The sequence below is a fragment of the Lynx rufus genome, unplaced genomic scaffold, assembly GCF_022079265.1.
Source record: "Lynx rufus isolate CCGP_SWC_20201006 ecotype Redwood Valley unplaced genomic scaffold, mLynRuf1.p SCAF_4, whole genome shotgun sequence".
In the NCBI taxonomy this organism is placed as follows: domain Eukaryota; kingdom Metazoa; phylum Chordata; class Mammalia; order Carnivora; family Felidae; genus Lynx; species Lynx rufus.
The window spans coordinates 39486067-39513280 of record NW_025814856.1 but is presented as its reverse complement, the minus strand read 5'-3'; the positions used below and the strand labels follow the sequence as shown (position 1 = coordinate 39513280).

The following is a 27214-nucleotide window of genomic DNA, read 5'->3' as shown; positions in this document are numbered from 1 at the left end:
TTATAAAAATCATATTTGTTCCCTATAATAAGCCTACAAAAATAAAATGCTGAAGCTGAAAGTCCCCAGTAATCCTACTCACAGAGATAATCCCTGTTAACATGGCTTCATGCCATCTGTACACATGAGTATCTTAGCTCAGGCTGCCAGAACAAAATATCATAGCCTGGGTGGCGTAAACAACATTTCTGGAGGCTGGAAGTCCCAGATCTGGGTGGCCACGTTCTGGTGAGGACTCTCCTCCTGGCTTGTAGACGGTCACCTTCTCACCATGTCCTCCCATGGCAGAGAGATAGAGACGGTGGGCTCTCTGATGTTTCTTCTTATAAGGAACCAATCCTGTTGTATCAGGGCCCCATTCTTATGACCTCGTTGAACCTTAATTACCTCCCTGTAGGCTGGATCTCCAGATACAATCACATTGGCATTGGGGCTTTAACTTATGATTTTTGAGGGCGACACAGTTCGGCCAATAACAGTGTGCTCACAGTTTTTAAAAATGGAAGGTAGCATTTTCTTCTGTTTTCACTTAGCAGCATATCCTATTCTCTCACATCATTGGATATCCTTCTACATTATTTTTATTGGTTGCATCGTATTCCTATGTGATAGCTGCATAATGGCGGTGAATGTACATTAGCTGTTTACTGATTCTTGTATGGTTGGATATTTAAATGGTCTCCAACTCTTTTCCTTTATAAATGATAGAGGGATTAATATGCTTGTAATTTAATAAGCTTTGTATGCATGATTAATTCCTTCAGGATAGATAGAAGACATTATCTTGAAGAATTTATCAAAAAGGAGTCCCTATATCTTTGCCTTTGTTTTAAGCTTTGTTACAGCAGAAAACGGAAAGGCAGACATTATTTGGAACGTAGGGAAATCTTGGATTTCCCTTGTAGCTTTAGAAGCCTCAGGGTGGGGCTCAAGGAAACAATATTACTGGGAAGCGTCCAGGGGCCTTGTTGGTACAGGTGCTTTGTGCCCTGAGACCATGTATGGGGGACAGTCTTCAGTCTCTTTGGAGAGAAGTCAGGGAGACGGAATGCCCTTTTACAAATTAGAGATAGAACTGGCAAGGGAATGTTAGATCCTCATACTTGTGTTCTAGATTATAGAAAGAAGCAAGGACAAAAGAGAATCCATGCCAGAAAACACATGGCCAGCCTCACAGGAACTGGTGATGTTGGGTGGTGTTATGGAGATGCTTTTTGGCCAAGACATCAACCTATCCAAATCCTGCTTTGGGCCACCTTTCCTTGGCAAAGATAAAGACAGAGAGAATGAAACCAAGGAAAATACTGAAGAAGGCATTTATAGGTTTTGCCTTCCCAGCATTCATTCTCCATTCTTCTGATAATAGGATCCCAACCCTCCTTTGGGGACCAGCCCTTGCCTACTCTCTGTCCAGAGGTGGGCACAAAACCTAGGCATCACCAGTCCATAAGCAGGTGCTGTGATAGATTTGTGACCAATAGAGGCTTGCCAGGACTCCTGCCTGGTCTAAGAGAAAAGAAGGCGTCCATTTATTTCTACTGGTAGAATGTAAGCCTTGAGTTACTAATGGTGGTGCTTACCACTCAAGAATGAAGAGAACTAGAGGTGAGGAATGGAGAAATATTGAGTCTTTTCTTTGTTAATTTTTTTTTAACTTTTATTTATTTTTGAGAGACAGAGTGAGACAGAGCATGAGCAGAGGAGGGGCAGAGAGAGAAGGAGACACAGAATCCAAAGCAGGCTCCAGGCTCTGAGCAAGTGTTGAGCACAGAGCCGGATGCAGGGCTCGAACCCACAAACCGTGAGATCATACACTTAACCGACTGAGCCACCCAGGTGGCCGAGAAATATTGAGTCTTAATGAGAGTGTTGGAACTCCTGAATGCAGCGACAGTGGGATGTTCTAAAGTAAAGGTACCCTCCCCCTTCCTTTCTCCCCTCCCATTGTGTGCCTTACCCCATGCCTGCCCTTTGTTTTTTGGCCAATTTGAATTGGAATTCTTTTTCACTGGCAACCAAAAGGGTTGTGGATCAAATATCCATATTTAACTGGGACTCCACCTGCATCTCAGTGCAGAAAGCTCTGGTGAGTTATGCTGTAGAACCTTTTTACCTGAATTCATAGGACACTTATGACATAGCACCAAAGTAGCTCATATTTGATTTTCCAGTCTTACACCTCAATGACCGGAGAGACAGTGGGGGGTGAGAATATCTGTCTGAAGGTAGGATGAAGGCACTTCTACAGAGGAGAACAAACGTGTGGAGGCAGAAATGGCTGCGGTTGTCCTCGGTCTTTTTGCTTAACCACATGGAAGAAGTCAAGGAGAAAACACATGGATGCATGACCTTTGGGGACTGTGGCCCATGAGGGTCTTTGAATTAAACCCGGACTTCCATCGCTGGTCTGTGGGGTGGCGGAAGGGGGAGGAGGTCATTAGCTCTACTTAGCCAACAAACTTCGTGGGCAAGAAACCAGTAGGGAACATGGCTGAGAACATCAGCAGTACTAGTGACCTGGCCACCCTGTCAGCACCTCACAAGGGCTGCTTATTCTGAAGACTCTGTCCTCCTGGTAACCCAGTTTCTCAGCCCTCCTTCTGTTTTTGTCTCACCTCCTAACCACTGCTGCTGCTTTACCGTCATCCTGTGTGTCCCCCAGAGAGTAGCTCTAACTTGGACAGGTAGCCACTGCCCACCACAGAGCTTCCCTATTGGTCAGAGTTCTTGCACCGGGCCTCCTCATTGGCTGCTGGACTGCCTTAGGCCTACAGGTGGCAGTTTGGGGCTAATAGGACTGATCAGGCTGTGGTCAGGGTGGAGGTGGTGGGAGGTTGCACGTGATGCAACTCATGGCTTCAAATGGGGCGGCGTCTGGTTTTTTCCATCAGAACAGAAAATCCCAAGAAGGTTCTAGAACGCTTCCCTTGGGTTGAGAGGATAGATAGTATATCATTATGTTTCTCTGTGTCTGTGAGAGCCTGGATGAGCATTCAAGTGTTCAGAACATTTGACACCAGAGATTTTCTTTTACAGATTTTCCTTTCCTCCCCCCTCCTAGCCCCTCTCTTTTTCAAGTAGTCCCTAATCATGTGAGCCAGACGGCATTGCCTAGGCTAGGGGTGTTTTCTCTCAGTCTTAGCCATCAAATGTAGGCCCCCGTCCTGGAAGGTCAGTCACCAGCAAGCCATTTTTAGTCACACCTAACTAAATGCACCTGGTGAAAGGTGGCCTGGAAAGCAGATCCTTCCACCTGTCATGGCAGGCCACTGGAAGAGCCCCAGCCTGGCCATTTCACCCAGAAAGATGGAAAAGAATTCACCTTCTTGAGTCCCCTTCCCTTACTTGGTTTGTAGAACCGGTTCTCAAAGTGTGATCCCTGGGCCAACAGCACCCGGAAAGCCTACCTGTGAGAAAGGCACGTTCTAAGTTCCCAGCCCAGACCTACTAGGTCAGAAACTGTGCGTGTGAGGACCAGGGAGTTGTCTTAACAAGCCAGGTGATCCTTAGGATTAGTAGCGTCTGAGAACCATGGTTGACAGCATGGCATCATGGGGTTTGAATTTGTATGGTGAAAGTGTTCCCAGACGCTGACATTAGCTGTGGCTGACCTTGAGCTGAATGAGGTAAGCACTTTATGTGTATCAGCCAGTGTAGGGGCTCTCACTCTGACTGAACATTAGAATCAATGAGAAGCTTTTGAAAAATACGGTAGTTCCCCCTTGCCCGTGGTTTCGCTTTCGGTGGCTTCAGTTACCCCAGGGCCAACTGTGGTCTGGAAGCAGATGATTCTCCTTCTCACCAAGTGTCAAAAGGTCATTACTAGCCTGATGCTACGTCACAGCGCCTACATCATTCACCTCACGGCATCTCCTACACAGGCATTTTGTCATCTCCCTGTCACCAGGAAATGAAGGATGACTACTGTACAAAAAGGTATTTTGAGAGAGAGAGAGAGAGACCATATCCACATAACTTATCACATTACATTGCTAGAATTGTTCTATTTTATTAGTAGTCATTGTTATTCTCTCACTGTGCCTAATTTATGAACTGAACTCTATCATAGGTATGTATGTACAGGAACAAACAGTAGATACAGGGCTCGGTACTGTCTGTGGTTTCAGACATCCCCTGGGGTGTTGACATGTATCCTCCTCAGATAAGGGGGGGGGTTATAGGTCCTGATGCTCGGGCCCAACTCTAAATTCGAATCAGGTTCGAATCAGGTTGCTGGTGGAGATCCAGGCAACAGATCCCCTTTATTTATTTATTTTTTTTTAATTAAAAAAAAAATTTTTTTTTGAGAGACAGAGCATGAGCAGAGGCGGGGCAGAGAGAGAGAGGGAGACACAGAATCCAAAGCAGACTCCAGACTCTGAGCTGTCAGCACAGAGCCCAACGTGGGGCTCGAACCCACGAACTGTAAGACCATGACCTGAGTCCAGGTCAGACGCTAAACCGACTGAGCCACCCAGATGCCCCAACAGGTTCTCTTTAAACACTCCCAGCTGATTCTGATTCCCAGAGGGGATTGAGAAGCACATTTCTGGCCCCCCTCTGACACCCTGCAACTGGGTGACTGAGAAAATTCCAGTGGCCACCCCACCACACCTTGATTTCTGAGTCTTTGAAAAAGGAGTGATGATTCGTAGCCTCTGGCCCCCCAAGACTGTTATGTGTAATAAATGAAGTAACAGATGTGAAATCTTGTAACTGCTCTTAAAATTATGAACAAGATGAACTTGAGTGCCCAGCTCAAGCACAGTAAGAGACCCAGATTTTCTCTCATGGGAAATTGGGGCAGGGGCAAAGGGGGCCTCCCCTCCCCTAACCTCCTTTGTCTCTGACTTTCCATTTAGATTCCCTTCTCCATCTTTGCCTACCACATATGTTCTATCCTACCCCGATTCTCATCTGGCCAAACTTGCACCAATTCAAGCTCAAGGTTATGTGAGTGACAGACGCTGCTGAAGGGTCAGGGCTATATCAAAAGGCCTATAGCAAAACATAGCAAACACATTTAAATGGCCAGACTTTATATCAATCTCACCTCCAGGGGCTGATGGCCATTCTTCTTCTCTAATCCGGCCCCAGCGGCCCACCATCTTGCTTCCTCTCCCTGGGTCCCAACCTCCAGATTCACTTGTTCAATCTGCCCACACCACCACCCCAGTGTTCTTTAGCTCCTCCTCCCACTCCCGTCCTTCTCTTCCTTCTCCTCCTTCTCCTTCTTCTTCGCACCACATAAGCAGAACGGTTAAGAGCACCAGCTTTGGAAGCAGCTATTCAGAGTTCATAGCCTGGATGTGACCTCAGAGGGGTTATGTCACCCCTTGCTACTCCAACTATGATCCAAGAGCCAACACCGTCAGTGTTGATTGGCAGCTTATTACAAGATACCGATCCTCAGGCCAGCCCCAGACTTACTAAATAAGGATCTGCATTTAAACAAGACCCCCCAGGTGAATCATTTGCACATGAAAGTCTTAGAAGCCTCATTCTAATTTCTGTGAGCTTCAGTTTCCTCATGTGTAAAATTGAAATAATTCAGGAGTGGGGGAGGGGCTGTGAAAATTATCTGAGATGATACATGCGAACATAAAGCATGGTGTCTTGGAGAGCTTTCGATGAATGGTAGCAAATATTATTAGCTCTAAAGCTTTAACAAAGCTCTATGCCTGCATCAGGATTGTTACTCTAGCCCAATATAGCCCAGGATGCCGGGACCCTCAGGGTACAGAGACTGGTCTGTGCTGGGGCCAGGTGGAGGCGAGTTGAGGTCAAAGCAAGCCCTGAGGTTTCAGGACTTTGGACTGAGGGAAGCAAGAGATCAGCCTGGACACGCAGCAAAAGATGAAGGTTGAGAAATTTAATCTCTGCCAGCTTGTTTCTGCCTTGTCAGGTGTGCTAGGGGAGATGCATAGCCTCTGGGTCTTGGTATCTTCTTGGCATGCCATGTTTACTCCTGGCACATAATTGAAAACAGCATCTGCATGTTAAAAATGGGTAGAAAGTACAAACAGTATGGTTCCAGGTTTGTTTGTTTTTTAATTTTTTTAATGTATTTATTTTTGAGAGAGAGAGAGAGAGTGGGAGTGGGGAAGGGGCAGAGAGAGAGGGAGACACAGAATCTGAAGCAGGCTCCAGCCTCTGAGCTGTTAGCATAGAGCCCGATGTGGGGCTCAAACCCATGAACCGTGAGATCATGACTTGAGCTGAAGTCAGGTGTTCAACCAACTGAGCCACCCAGGCGCCCCGGTATGGTTCCATTTCTAACAAGTTTTCAAACAGACCACACTACACAAAGATGATAGAAATCAAAAGATCAGTTGCTTGTTGAAGGGTGAGGAGATTGACTGGAAAGGAGCTTGAGGAAATTTTCTAGAGTGATAGAACTTTCCAGGGGGACAGATATTGATTGGGGTAGTGTTGACCTTTGTCACGATGCATTGAGTGTGCAGTGAGTCAGCCAAACTTTACTTGAGTTTAATTCCTTTAAAACAAAAGCTGGGAATAGAACAGAGAGACCACAGACACCCCTTCCCATTTTCTTAGTCTGGGACTTCACCAGACCTCCAATGAATGAAGGCCCTGTGCCCTAAGCACAACCTCAGCCATTACCTACAAGCTGGGGCCAGTGTGGACTGCGGTAGGGGTGAAAATCCTGAGTGAGACTTCCTCCCGAGGCCTTGGGCCGGATTTCCAGCCGCACAGGGCTCTGGCTCATGTGTCTCAGTGAAAAGGAGGCTTACAGATCTCTGAGTGTCCCATGCCATGCAGCCTGTGACTTCTGTTTGTTCCCAAAGTATTTTGTTTTTGTTCTTTTGCTTTTTTTTTTTTTAAATAAACTCTGCGCCCAGCGTGGGGCTCAAGTTTACAATCCCAAAATCAAGAGCTGTATGCTCTAACGAATCTGAGCAAGCCAGGCGCCCCTCCTGTTTGTTTCTAAATATTTAGGGCACAGCGCACACAACATTCATGCTGAGAAATTTGCTCTTCTCAGTGTCCCTGTGGATTAGGAACATTTCCCAAAGTACCACTTTGCACCTCTGAGCACAGTCTTTCACATTTTTCCTTCCTGGGCTGCTGGCCTTGCCCCATCACTCCATAAACTTGGCCTCAACTGATCACTGCCAGGCTGGGCTGTGTTCCCTTCGTCACCTTCTTCAGCAGCCCCACCTTGGCCTGGAAAGGGGCCCTGAACTCCCTACCGCTCCTCACTTCACCATGTGTCCTGGGCCAGCCCCTAACTCCCCTGAACATCCTGGGAACCGTACTTTAACCCAACACAGGCCTTTCTTCACCTTGGAGTCTTCCCCATTAAAGAGAAAGTTTTCTCCTTTAAATCTTCATTTCCTGTCTCAGGATTAACTTCTTCCTGGGAGAATCAGCAGTGGGATGTCTGTTCCTTTGAAATTCCGCTTCCGCCTTCAGTGGGAAAAAGCCCGGAGGGTGGGCAGATTATTCAGACTACACACACACACATGCACACCCACACACGAATGCGTGCACGCACACACACCCACACACCCACACACCCACACCCACACACGAGCGTGCACACGCTTGAGCACAGAAAGAGGAAATGACTTCTACTCAGTGGTTGATGACAGAACCACTACCGGAACACAGGTCTCCTGATTTCCAGGACATTTCTGGTTCCTTTGACTAGGGCTGAAATTCAGCCTCTACCAGAGAACTTACTCTGCTTGCAACTCTGCTGCACGATTCTGGCAAGCCACTTAATATCTCTGCAGCTCAGCTTCTTGACAGTAATTGGGGATGATAACAGTTACCTACTTCACAGGGATATTCAGCAGCTCAATTAGTAAAAGCTTCTAAAGTGCTTGAGTCCCATTATTACTTGTAATGGAGTATGTCTGCCAGTGTTGGCCGAGCTGTTGGCTCTTGGTGGGAAGGAAATGCTCTTTCCAAGGAAGAACCATAAAGATACGAGCTCTAGGGACCTCGGAAAGTAGGAGTAGAGGCCCAATACTCCTTGATGTTTCCAAACCTTCCTTGTCATTTGACGTTCAAGAGGAGAGGTTCGTGTGGAGTGCTCTATGGAAAAATTTCAGCCTCCCAAAGTGAATCTTGAGTTTATAGCCATGGACAGACACATCATCAAAGTGACTGCATTGCACCGCATGGCTTCAGGGACAGGAAATTGGGACAAGAAAGTGATGGGAAGGAGCTGCTTCAGGTTCTTGGAAATAAAGTCGTGTTTAGAGTTGTCCAAGTAGAATTGGTTCCCAGAGGTCGTAGGTAGCCGTCTGTATTCGTTAAGATACAGGGTAAACTGCCAAACCAAGAGTTCTCCGGGCTTCCACAAGATACAAGTCATATTCCTCATGCCACAGTGTCACAGTGCAGAGGTGGCAATTCAGGGCTGTGGGACCGCTCCATTCTCAACTCATGCTTTCTTCTTGTGAATCCATTTCTCATCTTCTCCAGCCAGTAGAAGGGGGGAAGGACCAGGAGCACTCATCGCCTTTTCTCTCAAGACAGAATTCCAAATTGATACCATAATTGTTCTTTCTAGCCCACTGGTTAGAACTTAAGTCTAATGACCCTGCCAAATTGCAAGGGAGGCTGGGAAATGTCGTCTTTACCAGGGCAGTCTTTACCCTGAAAGGACAGGATAGATCAGCAGGGGGATAACTAGCTGTTTGCCACACCATCCTTGAGAGAGCCTGCAAACGTGTAATTGAAGAGTGCTGGAACATCCGAAACCCCGGTGGCCTCACTGGGAATAATCACAGGAGTCGGTGTGAAATGTGATCGTAACTTACGGAATAGGAATCAGAAGAAAGGCCAGGCGTCCTGGAAGAAAATGTGAACATAGAAACTAGTCCTATGCCACTGAGGCCTTGTAACCTCTTTGAAAGATTCCTAGAAAAGAGTGCTCACCTGTGCCCAGGAGTTTGATTTGTGAAAGAAGCTTCCTTCCTTCCAGCTGGGGGTTTGAACTTTGAGCTCTTGATCTTGACTCATCCTTGGAAGGGGGAAGGCCGGGGCGGGGGCAGAAGAAGCTCTCCCAGAGGGTAGCCTCAGTTATACACTGAAAGAGGAGTTTCTGTACTTCTGTACATTTTGTTAAAGTGGAAAGAATAGAAGGGGGTAGCACCGGAGGGGGAGGAGAGGAGGTGGAGACACCTCCGCCTGCACTTGAAAGCCCCTCTAGGCTGACCTGCAAATTTCTGGAACAATGTAATTTGCATGTGACTTGAATGACAATCTGGTTGGTGAATTAGAATATGCAGGGAGAGAGAGAACACCCCAGCAGATAGTGAGGCTTTTAACCCGGTTACCATCTGGGGGGAACTTGGCTGCAGAGCTTTCTAATGCAACAGCCCTCTGATAAGTTCAGAGACTGCCTTTTCCTCAGAACCTTTATGCCTAAGCCCCTCCACTTGTCAAAATTAGACCAGAGGAATGCCATCCTGGAAAACTTATTTTAAACGATTACAGGATGGAGCTGGGGAAAACAGAGACTGAGTTAGATGAACTTTTCATTGGGAAAAATGTAACACATATTCAGGATTATTTTGAGTAAATCCCAGAATTGTGTCATTTTTATCTGTATATTTCAGTGTGTGTCTCTGAAAGATAAGAACTCTTTTACAAAAGACATAACCAAAACGCATAATCACACTTTAGAAATCAGTAATAATCCCCTAATATAACCGAATAGTTCCTCGTTGTTGAACTTTCTCCAGTTCTTGCAGATGCATGAGGGCTCTCTCTCTCTCTGTCTCTCTGTCTCTCTCTCTCTGTCTCTCACTTTCTTACAATTGATTTGTTTACATCAGGATCCAAACAAGGTCTGCTTGTTGCATTTGGTTGCTATGTCAGGTGTCTCTACAATTTATTTTAATCTCCAGCTTCCCACCTCTTCTGTTTTTCCCCCTTTATACCATAAAGTTTTCCAAGGCCTGGATTCCCTGGTGTCCTTGAACACATTCCTCACTGCCTGCGTTTCCTTAAGATTGGCTGCTAGATCCTGCCTCTTGGTGGCCTACAGGTCTCATTCACCTTAGATGTGACTTCATATAAGTGTGTGTTCCTACAGCAGGAGGCCCATTGTGCCTCAAGGTCCCTCTGTGCTCTTAGCAGACGCTGATGATTGTTTGCCCCAGCCATTATTGCAGCAGGGGTTTGCAAAATGGGATCTTCTAATCTTTCATTTGTTCTTTTTTTTTCCCCCTGGAATTGCTTCCATAAACATCTGTTTGTGGTTGCCCTGAGGAACAATTCCTACAGGAAAGAGTCTTCCCCTTTATTTACCAGGTTTCAAAAATAAGAAATTGTTTCCCTCTCATCTTCCAGAAGGACTGAAAGGGTTTTCGTTTTGTTCTTTATGAACTTATGAATTTTTACATATGCAGGGTGATTCAGTCCTTTGTGGTTAATTCTTATTAATCCTCACATCCTCTGGCCACTGGGATCTTCTCTAAGTTGACTCCCGAATCCTTTTGACAGGACCCCACTAGTCTTTGGGTTTTTTTTTTTTGTTTTTTTTTCAACGTTTATTTATTTTTGGGACAGAGAGAGACAGAGCATGAACGGGGGAGGGGCAGAGAGAGAGGGAGACACAGAATCGGAAACAGGCTCCAGGCTCCGAGCCATCAGCCCAGAGCCCGACGCGGGGCTCGAACTCACGGACTGCGAGATCGTGACCTGGCTGAAGTCGGACGCTTAACCGACTGCGCCACCCAGGCGCCCCGACCCCACTAGTCTTTGATATCTGCCTTATTTTCTGATATGACTCGATGGCCAGGCTTATCTTAAAAATTTCTTGCCCTAGACTTGGAATCAGCCACTTCTCTAAACAGCCAGGTTGTCTTAGGGGTCATTCGTATTTTGAGAGCACAGTGGGGGTAATTCAACCAGGATTTTAGAAAATGTTTTTATTTAATTTGAAAATAAAGTATAAGCATTGTAAACACAATTTTAATTCAAGGACTATATGAAAAAGGTGAACAAGGATGCTCTAGAATAGAGCACTGTTCAGTAGAACTTTCTGTAGTGATGGACATATCCTGTACCTGAGCTATCTAATGTGGCGGCCAGTAGCTGCACGTGACTGTTGAGAGCTTGGAGTGTGGCTAGTGCACCTGAGGAACTGATTTTTAAATTTAATTTTACACTGATTTAATTTTAAATTTAAATAGTCATGTGTGGCTAATTAATACCTTATCAGCACTAGAAATCTAGACTCCAGTGATTAAATTCCACAGCTATGTTTTTTTAAGCACCATCCCTATGCAATATAGAAACCTGAGTAGTATGCTGTCATTCCTGCCAGAACCTTCCAGTGTATTATAGTAAAAGAAATAAGATAAATCCCCCAATAATTTCAGTGTAACCAAAATGGTAATTGCTAGACAAATTGCAGTGCAATGAGAATTCTGAAAAGGGAGATATATTTTTAATAATGTGGTTAGGATGGTCAGAAGTGGATTGATGGAGAAGATTACATCAAAAGATACTTTTTTTTTTTTAAAGGAACCATGGCTTTTGTTATTTTATTTTAAATTCTTTATTTTTTTGGAGTTTTTAAAAAGTATACTTTAGGGGCGCCTGGGTGGCTCAGTCGGTTGAGCATCCGACTTCGGCTCAGGTCATGATCTCACGGTCCGTGAGTTCGAGCCCCGCGTCGGGCTCTGTGCTGACAGTTCAGAGCCTGGAGCCTGTTTCAGATTCTGTGTCTCCCTCTCTCTGCCCCTTTCCCGCTCATGCTCTGTCTCTCTCTTCTCAAAAATAAGCGTTAAAAAAAAAAAAAAAAGTATACTTTATTTTTGAGGACAGGTAACTGAGAGGAAAATTATACCATTCTCGTATACCCACTGCCCCAATGCACGCATAACCTCCCCAGTTATCAACATCCCCCCACCAGAGTGGTGACATTTGTTACAATCAGTGAACCTACATGGACACGTCATAATCAATCAAAGGCCATAATTTACATTAGGGTTCACTCTTGATGTTCTGTATTCTGAGGTTTTAGACAAAAATATAAGGACATGTATCTATCACTATAGTGTCATACATATATTTTCACTGCCCTGAAAATTCTCTCTGCCTGTTGGTCTGTCCACCCCTACCCCCGGGAACCACTGATCTTTTCGCTGTCTCCATAGATTGGTTTTTCCAGAATACCATATAATTGGAATCATCTAGTATGTAGCCTTTTCAGATTGGCTTCTTTCACTTAGTAATGTGCATGTAAGATTCCTCCGTGTCTTTTCATTGCTTGCTAGCTCCTTTCTTTTCAGCGCTGCGTAATATTCCATTATTGGGATGTACCACAGTTTATTCATCCACTCACCTACTAAGGGACATCTTATTTGCCTCCAAGTTTTGTCAGTTATGCACTGCATTATGAAAGCTGCTATAAACATCTATGTGCAGGTTTGTTTATGGACACCGTTTTAATTTTGTATGAGCAGATATCAAGAAGTACAACAGTTGGATTACATAGTAAGACTATGTTTAGCGTTTTTTTTTTAATGTCTATTTTTGAGAGAGCACAAGCAGGGGAGAGGGGGACAGAGAGGGGACAGAGGATCTGAAGTGGGCTGTGCACTGTCAGCAGTGAGCCCGGTGTGGGGCTTTAACTCACGAACCATGAGATCACGACCTGAACTGAATTCAGATGCTCAACCAGCTGAGCCACCCAGGTGGCCCAGACTATGTTTAGGTTTGAAAAACCTGCCAAACTACCAAAGGTGCTTTTAAAATGATAGAAATCATCATCATCATCATCATCTCTTTCATTTGTTGAGTACTTGCTCTGGACTAAGAACTTGATATATAAAAAAACTTATTGAATTTAATCTTATACTATAATGTAGATGTTTTTAACCCCCATCTTACGGAAGAATGAATGGAAGCTTTAAGAGGAATAAACAGAAGTTTTAGGGGAATAATGACTTACTCAGGGCCCCCACAGCTCCCAAGTGGAATTGGAATTCAAACCCAGGTCTGTCTCACTCCAGAGCCCTTGGCTTTCACTGCTGGGTGGAACTCTCAGCGCACAATGATTTCACAAAAAAAACTTTAAAAATGTGCCGCATCGTCTTTGCTTCTTGGAGCCCTCCTGAATAAAGATAGCTTTCCTTCTGCGTCTCTGAAAACCTTCTTGCAAAGAAGCAGGATGACCTTCCTCCGAGAGGGGAGGCGAACACAGAGGGGAAACACACTGCAAAAGCAGAGCTGATGGCTCTCGGGGGCCCCAGTGACACTTGTCTCTGTGTCTCCCAGTGTTCCTTTCCCATCTCCCTTACTACCAACTTTGTCCCAATGCTGGGCCTCGCAAAAGTTTCTTGGAGCCCGGTTTCAGTGGAAAGCCTCAGGCCTGTTTCCTCATCTTTAAAATGAGGATATCACTGGTACTTGTTCATAGATTTCTTTTTTATTGCTTTTTTTAAGCTCTCCTTTTTATTTTTGGGGGTGCTTGGGTGGCTCAGTCGGTTAAGTGTCCAACTTCAGCTCAGGTCGTGACTTCACTGTGGGTGAGTTCAAGGCTCGCATCTGGCTCTCTGCTACCAGCACAGAGCCTGGAGCTGGCTTCAGATTTTGTGTGTGTGCCTCTCTCTGCCCCTTCTGCACTCGTGCTTTGTCTCTCTTCATCTCTCAAAAATAAATAAGCATTAAAAAGAAATTCTTAATTTCCTTTTTATTTTTAAGTAATCTCTAAGCCCAACATGAGGCTTGAACTCACAACTCTGAGATCAAGAGTCACATGCTCTACGGACTGAGCCAGCCAGGTGCCTCATCTCATAGATTTCTTGATAGGCTAACATGAGATAGCACTTGTAAAACTCTTAGCATAGCATCTGACACGTAGTAAGCATTCAGTAAATATTTGCCATTGATAATAATGACTACCCCCACAATGATGGATGGCCCCTGGTTCGGGAGAAACCTGGAACAAGTACCTTTATAATTGGGTTAATGTAATCCAGTTTACTTGAGTACTAAGAAGTCTGAAATAACTGATGAGTAGCTGGGTTCAAGATCAAGGTCTTCTTTTTACCTGTCAGGGGGCCTTGGGCAGGTTAATCTTCTGAAGCCTCAGTGTCCTCATGCATACAGTGGGAATCATAACCTCCTGCTGCCTCTGGGTCTTTGCACTGCCTTTCCCTCTGCCTGGATGTTCCTGCCAGAGCTCTTCATGGCTCACTTCCTCTTTTCATCGAGGTCCCTGCTCAAATGCCATCTCCCCAGAGAGCCTCCCTTGACACGGTCACAAATCCTAGATAGCACCTAGGACATAGTTCACTCTCAGTGAACACTGTTGAAAGAGAAAATCGTGTAAGGAAGTCTTTTCAAATTGTACAGAGATCTAGAGCCGTAAGTGTGGGCAGCTGGTTTCTGGGCCGTCTGGAGAACAATGTGAGAGGTCTGCAGATTGAAATCAGCAAGTGGACATGTTCAGCTAAAATGTTCAGCTTTGCTGAGAGAGGCATCTTTTTAGAACCATACCTTCTTCTGTTGGTTTGTGATGGGCTTTAAGGAGTCCTACCAGTGCCAGAGGGAGACAAGGCCAACCATGATGGAAGTGGTCTGGTCAGTTGCTTGGGGCGCTAGCCAATTCGGTGTTGCGCTCCTCTCTGTCTGCACCTGAGGGCTTGGAGAGGCCTCCCTGTTCCTTCCCTCCTTGTAAAAGACTTATAGAAATTGTCCAGGTATGCCCTGTACTTACACCATCATGTGACTGTAAAACCCACCACCTCTCCCAGGGAGTTTGCTTTTATTTTTTTTTTTTTAATTTTTTTTTTTCAACGTTTATTTATTTTTGGGACAGAGAGAGAAAGAGCATGAACGGGGGAGGGGCAGAGAGAGAGGGAGACACAGAATCGGAAACAGGCTCCAGGCTCTGAGCCATCAGCCCGGAGCCTGACGCGGGGCTCGAACTCAGGGACCGCGAGATCGTGACCTGGCTGAAGTCGGACGCTTAACCGACTGCGCCACCCAGGCGCCCCGGGAGTTTGCTTTTAAAGCTAATCCCTGGGGTGTAATCTCACGACCCGTGGCCTTATCTATTGTTAACTGTCATTAATGAGTGACTATTTTAATCATCAGTCAATTATCCCAATAACTCTCCAAAGTTAAGTGTAAGCCCCCGACTTCACCAGTGGGGAAACGGGGAAACGGAGGCTTTTCAGGCTTTGTAGCTTACCGGGGATGTGGCAAACTTGGCAATGACCTCGAAGCCGGGCTCCTTCCTTCGCCTGCAGTTCCTTCCTAAGCCAAGGCTTAGAGGGGAGGGGGCTGAGAGCAAACACACAGTCCTTCTCTGGATGCTTTTGCTCCCAGTAGGGGGATATGTTTCTAAAGGGCTGCTGGCAAATAATTTCGAGGGTTTGGCTAGCCTGAAATAACCGATCTATTTAGAGGTTTGAAGACCAGGCGGCAGAGGCTAAATAAGGTAAAGTGTCTGTCAAGAGCGGAGGCCCAGGGAAGAGAATAGAATATTTAAAAACTCATGGTTCATGTCATGTTTTTCTTTACCCGAGGCTCTTTTGAAAGTGTGCTGCAAATAGAAATCATTGCTGTCCTCACCTTATAATACAGACATTGGGATACAAGGCCAGATAAAACACATACACTATAAATGTAAATCTAAATACAGATTTAAATTTAAATACAAATTTAAATATAAACATGTGTGTGTAGTGTATACATATTTTGGTTTCTGTTCTACAACTAAACAACTTTGGAGAAAGTAGGTTGGTTATACATAATTTGGAGAAAATTGGAGAATTCTCAGCCAAAACTTCATGTTCAGATTGTAGGTATAAGGATGCAGAGACTTCTCCCAGGGAAGGTTACATTTTTAGGAATAATAGTAGCTATCTCTTGCATAGCACATAGCACTGTGTCAGGAACTGGACGAGTCCCCTCCCACATGTTTTACTCTTAATCATCGCAATCCTCTTTTCCATGTTTTCATTTTATTGTTGTAGAGGTAGAAGTTCAGAGAGATAAAGCAACTCACCCAAGGTCACACAGCTCGTAAGCAGCACAACCAGGTTCTGAACTAAGACTCCAGAGTGTAGAATCCATAAGGGGACAGAAGGCTTTGTTTGCCAGGTTGTTACCGGATGCCCAGAATGGGGCTCTTCATTGCAAGTGCTCAATACCCTGAAATGAAAAATGAATGAATGAATGAATGAGTGAGTGTGTGAATGAATGGCTCTAACTCCTGTATTCTCAATAGCTCTGCTAAACTTCCTTCTCATTTTGCTGTGCACCTGCCAGCATCATGCTCTTGGTATCTGAGTAACACAGGCATTAGGAATGAGTGTTTTCTGCATCTAAGGTAGAATAAGTCAGACGTAGGTGTGTTCTTGCCTTCTTTTGTCAATTTTTGGTGGGAAGCAGAGGGCAGCGAAGGAACGGCGAGACTGTGTGCTTGCCTACCTGTATGAAGTGATCAGGGTGGAAAGTGTGGATAGAAGGGCAGGTCCGCTCTAGGTACGGCTGCCAGCAAGTTCTCACACGTGTTGCCATCGCTGCTCTTGTTGAGAAAACGGAGGGCTCTGGACCTCCAGTGTCAAGGGAGGGAAAGAGGAAGTGATGGGCAGTTCCACTGCAAGAAAGGAAAGCAGAAATTCAGTAAGAAACAGAAGTTCCCTGGCAGTGCCTTGTTTTAGTTCCGCAAACCTGAACTGAAAGTCAGAGGGGTGTCCTAAAAATCTCACGGCACTGAAAATCAGATCGGGGGGCTAATCCCTGCTTTGTCATTGACTTGGCCGAGTCATCTTTTTTCCTTTGGACTTTAGTTTCCTTATCTCTAAAATAAACAATTTAGACCAAGACCCTTTCCTTCCGGGGGCAGCCGGGGGGGGGGGGGGGGGAGGAGGTGGAAGGGGTGGTATTTTTGGTGACCATGTGATTGATGAGTAGCATTTATGTGTATGTTGTGGGGGGTGGAGCGGGGATGCTAAATGTATGCAGTGCTTAAGACCACACAATGAGAAACTGTCCCACTTAGAATCTGGAATGATAATTAAGAACCGCTTCATTGCTAAAATACTGTGATTCTATTCTAGCTACACTGATTTGAATCATCCAAGTCACATGATGAAGAGAAATGAGATTCTGTGTAAAAGAAATCAGAAGTAATGGATATACTACATTTCCAAACGTCTTCCAATGTACCTCCTGTGAATGTCAGTACCATTTGTTTACCTGTGGTGCGTCTCACTATTGTCCCAGGAAGCAGGAGGGAGCTGGGCCCAGACAAGAAATGTCCTAGGCAGTTGCTATCATAAAGGAAGGGTAAGCAAAAAGCCCTTTCTGGCACTGCAAAAAAGTCCCTCCTCTAGAAGGCTCTGATTGGAGTGGGCTCCAGGTCCGTGGTGTAGAAAGGGCTGAGAGAGGCAGCAGGGCCATGAGGCTGAGAAGAGTTCCTTAGGGCCTGGGGCTTTCCCACCTGGAGGGGAGGAGGGGCTGAAGTGCTCAGAGAATACTGAGCCAGAGGTCTGGGGTTGATGAGGGGCTCACAACAGGACGCCAAGGCACAGACTTCAGCAGTGAGTCTTCTACAAGAAGTGGAACCAAATACTCCTCAGCAGATACTTGCCAAGGACTCATTTACATAGCACCCCACCGCCACCCCTCCCCCTGCAGAAGGCCAGTGGATTTCCACAGATGAGCACTTCCTTCTCCGCTACCCAGAAGGAGTTAAGCTTTCCCACATATCCAGATGCCGTCCTGGTTGGTGTCGTTTTATTGAGATACCGCATAGATATACAGATCTAAGCATAGAGCTCGAAGAATGTTTACCCGTGTAGACACCTATGTACCCACCACCCAAATTAGGATACAGACCATGCCAGCACCGTAGAAAAGTATCTTGTGCTCCCTCCTCATCACTGCCAAAGATAATCACTTTTTCACCTGATTACCAAAGAGTAGCTTTTGAATTTACAATGTGTGCTGTTTGTTGTCTGGCTTTCTTTATTCAATATTCATCCATTGGAGATTCATCCATGCTGTTGTAGGTAAGGGTTCAATTTTTCTCCACTGCTGGCTACTATTTCATTGTATGATTATGCCGCGATGTGTGTGTTCACCCTACTGTGGCAGGACATGTGGTTGTTTATAGGTGCCGTCCTGAGAAAGAGTAAGAAGTATGGAATCCTCTTAAGATGAGAAAGACAGTCTGTGTAGGGAATTTGAACCCTGAAAGAGACCATTTTAAGCCAGAAGTAGGGGAGTGACCTTCTCTTATCAAGTTTACATTTTTGTCCACCGTCTATAGAAATGGGGACTCCAGGGTTAAATGAGGTCAGGTAATGGAAGGTTTTTTTAATCACATTTGAAAACAATTTTTTTTAATGTTTATTTATTTTTGAGAGACAGAGAGAGAGAGAGAGAGAGAGAGAAAATGTGAGCGGGGGAGGGGCAGAGAGAGGGGAAAACACAGAATCCAGAGCAGGCTCCGGGCTCTGAGATGTCAGCACAGAGCCCAGTGTGGGGCTCGAACTCACGAGCAGCGGGATCATGACCTGAGCGGAAGTCAGACGCATAACAGATTGAGCCACCCAGGCGCCCCTAAATCGCATTTTTGTACATCTGAGTTGAGGTGTAAATTTTGGCCCTGCTACTCCGACTTTCTAATAAGAAAACATGGTGCACAGGGCTGGCTTTAGGCTTTCTGAGGCAGTAGACAAGTTGCTGCCTTACTATTGAACACTAACAACTTGGAAGAGATATATTTGAGAGGTGGTACGTTAAAAACAGGATGAGTTCTAGTGGAAAGTATTCAGAAGATGTGGAAAATCTGAGTGAACACCTCCACTGGGGGAGCAGAGCCAGGGTCACGGAGGGCTCTGACAGAATTTAAGTCACGGTACAACAGTTGTCAAAGAAAACACCAGCCTAATTCAGAAAGGTGCGCAATTAGTCACCCTGCAGTGGTCAAGGGCTGTTCTAGCTGTTCTGACTAATTTCAACCTGTTTCTCTCAAGAAAAATGGGAGGCACTTGGAGAGGTCTCAAATGAAATAATCTCAGTGATTTAAGAAATGAAAAATGGGTCCAGGGCGAAAAAGTTAATGGAGTTAGGGTTGTTTCTGCTTTCACAGAGACTTTGCTGCCCTTAGAATGAGTATTTCAGTCCAGGAAGGAAAGTGTTGGCATCCTTTTGCAGTAAACTAGGTGTAGCTCTCCCTGAGTGCCTTTATACACACGACTGGAAGGTAAGAAGAGGACACAGGTGAGAGGTGGGTGCCCTCCCCTCTGCGGTATGCAGGAGGCGTCCACACACACTTCGGCTCTTGCTTTCTTCCGCCACATGGTAAGATCGTCCTTTCCTGCCCACTTGAAGTTAAGCACAGCCATGGGGCTTCCTCTGGCCAATAACATGTTTAAAGCAGAAGTTTCATGAGCCAGCGTGATTTCTCTCCAAGGACTTGTTTCCCCTCTGCCATGGTTCCAGCGAGGGGCTGCTTCAGCAGCCTGGGCTCCAGAGGGAGCAAGACCCCGAGCCCACCCTCGATGGACCTTTTTGCGGATGAGAAATAACCTGCTCGTCCTTCAAGTCGCTGAGATCACCTGTTATCACAGCATAAGCTGGCCTATCCTCATTGATTAAGTTGCTTACCAGAGTCTCCAAAAATGGTCACTTGTGCTCTTATGACTGTGGCCTCTTACACCTAACTGTAAGCCAAGGGCCTCGGATCAAATGCCAGCCCATCGGTTCTTTCCCAGGACTCGGAATGCCAAGAGATGATAGAGACGATTGGCAGTCCGTAGTAGAAGCTGCAGCTAGGCAGATATGAAGGGTACTCCGCACTGCAGGGCCATGTTGGGCCAAGCACAAGGCAAATGGAGGACAGCTGCCCAGCAAGAATGGCAAGTGGAGGGACTGAGGCGAGAGAAGGAAACCGAGAAATGCGGTACAGCCCCCAAGTAGTCCCAGTTTGGACTTTCCAGTTCATCCCTAAAGGGCTGGTAGTGCTTTGTTTCCTGTTTTTAGTTTCTGTAAGATCCCTGGAGACTCACACTAACTCCCAAACACACCCCCTCTGCCCACTTGAACGAGTCCAGGGTGCTTCTGTGCTTTCCAACAACCTTAATGAGAACGAAGTAGAAACAGCAGAAGGAAGTGAATGGCACTTGCCAACACCCGGCCAACGCTCACTGTGCTCCAGGCACTGCCGTAGGCACGTCAGGCGCGTTAGCTCGTCTCATTCTCAGAGCAATATTATGAGGCACGTGCTGTCAGCATTCTCTTTTTTACAGATAAGGAGACTGAGGCGTGGAGAGGTTGAGCACCTTTCCCATGCCATATCACTACTAAGTGGTGTCCAGTTGTAGATTTCAGACCTTAAACCGCTATACTCTAATGAGCTTCTAATAGATTTTTTGTTTATTTAATTAATTCATTTGTGTTTCTTTATTTTTGATTTTTGATTTTTTTAAAGTTTATTTATTTTGAGAGAGAGAGAGAGAGAGATCATGAGCAGGGGAGGGGCAGAGAGAGAGAGGGAGAGACAGAATCCCAGGCAGACTCACACGGTCAGCAGGGAGCCCGATGCAGGGCTGGAACTCAGGGAGCTTGAGATCATGACCTGAGCTGGAACCAAGAACCGGCTGCTTAACCCACTGAGCCACCCAGGTGCCCCTTACTTATTTGTTTTTAAATAGGCTCTACACCCAACGTGGGGCTTGAACTCAAGACCCCACGATCAAGAGTTGCGTGCCCTTGGGAATGAGCCATCCAGATGCCCCATTTTTTAAAAATAGACTTAAAAAAAATTTTTTTTTGAACTTCTAAATGTCACTGGTGGTGTTTTGTTATGTAAGACGTTTTTGAAATTATGCTTTAGCATGTTTAAAGTTAGAATTATTGTTATTTGTTTTTAGGTGTAACAAGGATATTTCTAAATGTAGTATTATCTTTAGAAATGCACACTACAATATTTACAGATTTGTCATGTCTGGGATTTGCTTCAGGTAATGAGGGAGATGAGGGAGTGGGTGGGTGGCAGTGTAGATAATCCATGGTTGGACATAAGTTTGTCATTGTCAAAGCTGGGTGGTGGATACATGGGGGTTATTATGTTATTCTCTTAGCTTGTTTATGTGTCTGAAATGTTCCATAATACAATGTAAAAAACAAACAAACAAACAAAAAACTCAACAGCAATATGAGAAGGCCTGGAAAAGACTGGAACTGGTATGAAATTTAAAAGCCACTTTTTATCTTATCTATGCTATTTTCATTCTAGAGCAGGGATTCTCCAACTGTGACCAGTGGTACAAGTGTTTTTGTACAGCTTATAAGCTATAAATGGTTTTTAATAATTAAAAAAGTGCCCACTGCATGAAATTCAAAGTTTAATGTTGGTAAATAAAGTTTTATTGTTACGTTAGCCCCACCCATTGTTTATATCTTGCCTGTGGCAGCTTTCACACTACAAAGGCAGAATTGAGTCCTGTGACAGAGACCACGAAACCTAAGATGGGCCACAAAACACAAAATATTTACTGTATGGCCCTTTATAGAAAATGTTTGCTGGCCCCTATTTTATTTTGTCTTTCAACTTTTTATTTATTTTTTGATTTTTTTTAATGTTTATTTATTTTTGAAAGACAGAAAGACAGAGTGTGAGTGGGGGAGGGGCAGAGAGAGAGAGACACACACAGAATAGGAAGCAGGCTCCAGGCTCTGAGCTATCAGCACAGAGCCAGACACAGGGCTTGAACTGGTGAACCACAAGATCATGGCCTGAGCTGAAGTCGGACACTTAACAGACTGAGCCACCCAAGTGTCCCTGCTGGCCCCTATTTCAGAAGGGGATTTATTCATGCATAAGTTTGTTTTTGAAAACCAATAAAAAGAAAACCCATATTTTCTTTTTTCATTAGGAAAGTAAAACAAGACCATTGTAGACAATATGGAACATACCAGAGTATGAAAAAATGAAAGTCATCAACTGAGGGTGCACTTGGCTGGCTCAGTCTGAAGGGCATATGCCTCTTGAGAGCAGGGTCATGAGTTTGAGCTCCACATTGGGTATAGAGATGACTTAAATAAAAAAAATAATAATTAAATTAAATTAAATTAAATTAAATTAAATTAAAATTAAAGAAAAGAAAATCAGGGGCAGCCGGTTGGCTCAGTGAGTTAAGTGTCTGACTCTTGATTTTGGCTCAGGTCATGATCTCATGGTTCATGGGTTGGAGCCCCATGTTGACAGCGGAGGCCTGCTTGGGATTCTCTCTCCCTCTTTCTCTACCCCTCCCCTGCTTGCACCCTCTCTTCCTCTCTCAAGATAAATAAATAAACTTTAAAAATATATATTTAAAGAAAGAAGAAAATCATCCCCTGGGTACCCATTTCTAAAATCTTCCCTCGTAGCTTTTATTGACCAACTACTGACAAAATGAAAATCGCTCCAGTTTCAGGAAAAAGTAAGGATTGTCTTTCTGGTGCCTCTATGGACAACGGCTGCAAGCAAACATTTGCTGGGACAGGGAGGCACCTGAAAGGCTTTGAGAGAGGCCACCTGGGATCTTGTTGGATTTAAATTGTATGGTAAGGGGCGTCTGGGTGGTTCAGTCGGTTGAGCGTCCGGCTTTGGCTCAGGTCATGATCTCATGGTCTGTGAGTTCAAGCCCCGCGTCAGGCTCTGTGCTGACAGCTCAGAGTTGGAGCCTGCTTCGGATTCTGTGTCCCCCTGTCTCTCTGCTCCTCCCCTGGTTGCGCTCTGTCTCTCTCTGTCTCAGAAATAAATAAACATTAAAAAATAAAAATAGGGGCGCCTGGGTGGCTCAGTCGGTTGAGCTTCCGACTTCGGCTCAGGTCGTGATCTCATGGTCTGTGAGTTCGAGCGCCGCATCGGGCTCTGTGCTGACAGCTTGGATCCTGCAGCCTGCTTCAGATTCTGTGTCTCCCTCTCTCTCTGCCCCTCCACTGCTTATGCTCTGTCTCTCTCTGTCTCAAAAATAAATAAAAACATTTAAAAAAATTAAAAAAAAATAAAAAATAATAAATTGTACGGTTAACTTTCCATAGCATCTTAAAACTCATGTATAGTAAATCCTGTTGGGAGGGCATTGTAGGGAACATTCAACACAGAAGTGAGAACCGATATTCAAGGTGTGAATCCAGTTAACAAATTCCTGTGGGGGAAAAATACCAATATTTTATTTTAGTTGTTTTTAAAAGTTTTTATTTTTAAGTAATCTTTATATCCAACATGGGGCTTGAACCCACAAATCTGAGATCAAGAGTTGCATGCGCCACTAACTGAGCAAGCCAGGCACCCCAAAAATAACAACCTTTAAAGCTGACTTAACTCATGTTCTAGCAGCACACTAGCCAAAGGGTAGAAGCCACCCAAATGTCCATCAACAGATGACTGGATAACAAAATACGGCATGTATGTAAACATGCAATGGAATACCAACTCAGCTTTAAAAACGAGGGGCGCCTGGGTGGCGCAGTCGGTTAAGCGTCCGACTTCAGCCAGGTCACGATCTCGCGGTCCGTGAGTTCGAGCCCCGCGTCGGGCTCTGGGCTGATGGCTCGGAGCCTGGAGCCTGTTTCCGATTCTGTGTCTCCCTCTCTCTCTGCCCCTCCCCCGTTCATGCTCTGTCTCTCTCTGTCCCAAAAATAAATAAACGTTGAAAAAAAATAAAAACGAAGGAAATTCTGGCACATGCTGCGATGTGGATGAACCTTGAGGACATCATGCTAAGTGAAACACAAGCCAGGGAGCACCTGGCTGGCTCAGTTGGTTAAGTCTCCTCCGACTCTTGATTTTGTCTCAGGTCATGATCTCGCTGTTCGTGAGTTCGAGCCCCTCATTGGGCTCTGCACTGATAGTGTGGATCCTGTTTGGGATTCTCTGTCTCCCCCTCTCTCTCTCACTGCCCCCCCCATTCAAAATAAATAAATAAACTTAAAAAAAAATAAGCCATTCAAAAAAGGGCAAATGTGGTGTGATTCCATTTACACGAGGTCCCTCCAATTGTCAGATTCAAAGAGTGAAAGTAGAACGATGTTTCTAGGACCTGGGGGGAGGAGGCAGCAGGAGTTACTGTTTATGGGGACAGGGTTTCAGTGTGCGAAGGTGAAAAAGCGCCGGAGACGGACAGTGGTTATGGTTGCACAACAGTGTGAATGTACTTAATGCCACTGAACTGTAAGCTTAGAAATGGTTTAAGTGGTAACTTTCATGCTGTGTGTGTTTTACTACAATTGTTTTTAAGAATGACTTAAATTTCAAGTAGTTGAAAAGTGGTAATAAAAAGCAAAGAAGCTAAACTTTAGCAGCAAAGAGTTCAATTAACTGAGAACAGTCTTAAGGCTGCAGATTAATATAATGCTTAAAGGTGGTTACTAATGAGGAGACGATGTGAAGTTTCTGGGCTGGCAATGCAAGTTTGCTTTCTGTGTGAAGGTCCGGGAATAGGTCTGCCTGGGAAATCAGAAACTTGATTCTTCCAGTTCAGTGGTTTTATAATAATGCCAAGAGAATGGTCTAAAGGAAAAGTCAGAGCTGTCATTAGTGGTATTAACAGTGATCTGACTTTTCACTATTTGCATGCTGCACTTACAAATCTGATTTCAGTAAAATTTGCTTGGTTTCTAATAACCCACCAGGACTGTGGCCATCACCCACATCATTTAAGGACTGAGTGTTGGCTCCAGCTGCTGGGCAGTTCTCAGCTCCCCCAAGCCACCAAGCGTGTGCATAGACTCCCCTGACTGTCTGGTCAGGTTAGCTAAGCAGGCACGCCGTAAAGACCAGGGTCTGGTTTTCCGTGGGAAAGCCCGGGGAAGTGGGATAGGCTTCTCTCATCCCTGACATCACAAATGCCAAGTTATACCCCAGTCAGAAATGGTGATGAAGAACATCCACTGACCGTACCTCATGTGAAGCTGTGTAACTAGATGCCAATGATGGTTTGACCAAAAGTGACTCCTGGCTAGACCTGCCTCCAACTAGTGCAATCTGGGACAGTTAGACATGTTGCGTAAGGCCAGCGTCCATTCCATGTCAGCTGTTTGGTCATTCTGATTGGTTAATGCCCAGCCTGGCCAGTAGATAAATATTTTTATAAAGTCGCTCAGCCAAATCACTGTTTGCCAGCAGCCTTCAGTATCTGAGTGATACCACCCTAGGGTTAAAATTTCTGAGAATTTGCTTTAAAAGAGTAGAGTGGAAAACAGTGTGGAGGTTCCTCAAAAAATTAAAAATAGATCTACCCTATGACCCAGCAATAGCACTGCTAGGAATTGACCCAAGGGATACAGGAGTGCAGATGCATAGGGGCACTTGTACCCCAATGTTTATAGCCGCACTTTCAACAATAGCCAAATTATGGAAAGAGCCTAAGTGTCCATCCACTGATGAATGGATAAAGAAGTGGTGGTTTACATATACAATAGAATACTACATGGAAATGAGAAAGAATGAAATATGGCCTTTTGTAGCAACGTGGATGGAACTGGAGAGTGTGATGCTAAGTGAAATAAGCCATACAGAGAAAGACAGATACCATATGTTTTCACTCTTCTGTGGATCCTGAGAAACTTAGCAGAAGACTATGGGGGGAGGGGAGGGGGAAACAAAGGTAAAGAGGGAGGGAGCCAAAGCATAAGAGACTCTTAAAAACTGAGAATAAACTGAGGGTTGATGGGGGGTGGGAGGGAGGGGAAAGTCGGTGATGGGCATTGAGGAGGGCACCTTTTAGGATGAGCACTGTGTGTTGTATGGAAACCAATTTGACAACAAATTTCATATTAAAAAAAAAAGTAGAGTGGCCATTTAACCAACTCCTTATTCCCTCACACTTGGGGCTTTTGAATGTGTTTTCATTGGATTTTGTCTAAAATATCAAAAGACTGAGATCACTAGAAGTGGATAACCAGAGCCACAAAAAATAGTAAAAACGACAGTAAATCTGTTTATTGGCCATTTTACATGTTTTCTTTCCCTTTCTTTCTTTCTTTCTTTCTTTCTTTCTTTTTCTCTCTCTTTCTTTCTTTCTTTCTTTTCTTTCTTCTTTTTCATCCTTCCTTCCTTCCTTCCTTCTTTTCCCCCCCCCTCCTCTTCCCTCCTTTCTCTCTCTTTCTTTCTTTCTTTTGTTTTTTTTTTTTTTTTTAATTCTTTTAGTGTTTATTTTTGAGAGCTAGAGAGGCAGGGTGTGAATGGCGGAGGGGCAGAGAAGGAGAGAGAGAATCCCAGGCAGGCTCCACACTGTCAGCAACAGAGCCCAATGTGGGGCTTGAGCCCACAAACCGTGAGATCATGACCTGAGCTGAAAACCAAGAGTCAGACCCTTAACTGACTGAGCCACCCAGGGCGCCCCTTACATACGTTATTGCTAATTGTCACATGAAGAGTTAGGTCTATTTCTTATCTTACTAATGAGGGAAGCCGAGGCTAAGAGAAGCAAAGTGACTTGCAAAAAGGTCATTCATCTAATAAGCGGCAAACCCCACATTCAAATATAGCACTACGGTATTTTGTCTCACTTTTGGGAAATCCACGTATAATGCTTCACTGACATGGTGGACCTCTGTGGTTTTGCCACTCAGCACATCCATTCCAATCACCTTTCTGCTGCTAACAGTCCACTGATATTCCTCTGAGGTACTATCTTCTCCCCAGCTGTCATTCCAGGTATGGGGCGGGGGGTCATGTGACTCGAACCTGGCCAATCAGTGCATGATATTTCTCTGGCTACAGTGACTAACTCTTTCATCCATTCAACAAATATTTATTGAGAGGAGTTGGGACATAAAGTAGGAATCAAGATAGGTGAGAATGCTGCTGTGGGGAAGCTTATTTTCTAGTGGGGGCAGGCAGAGAATCAACTATAGCAAATCTTCAGCCTAATTTCAATTGGTAGTAAATATTTAAAAAAAAAAACAAAGAACAGGGTTATGGGGTATAAGAGTAACAAGCAATAAGGATATCCAGACTCTTTTTAAGAAGGTGGTCAGAGGGGCGCCTGGGTGGCGCAGTCGGTTAAGCGTCTGACTTCAGCCAGGTCACGATCTCGCGGTCCGGGAGTTCGAGCCCCGCGTCAGGCTCTGGGCTGATGGCTCAGAGCCTGGAGCCTGTTTCCGATTCTGTGTCTCCCTCTCTCTCTGCCCCTCCCCCGTTCATGCTCTGTCTCTCTCTGTCCCAAAAATAAATAAACGTAGAAAAAAAAATTAAAAAAAAAAAAAA

The 27214-nt window shown here is 45.0% G+C and overlaps 1 long non-coding RNA gene across 12 annotated transcripts in view; it reads left to right on the top strand.

The window, feature by feature from the left end:
* Positions 1-27214, top strand: part of LOC124524294 (uncharacterized) — a 232621-nt gene that overhangs the window by 164886 nt on the left and 40521 nt on the right. The window lies entirely within an intron of this gene.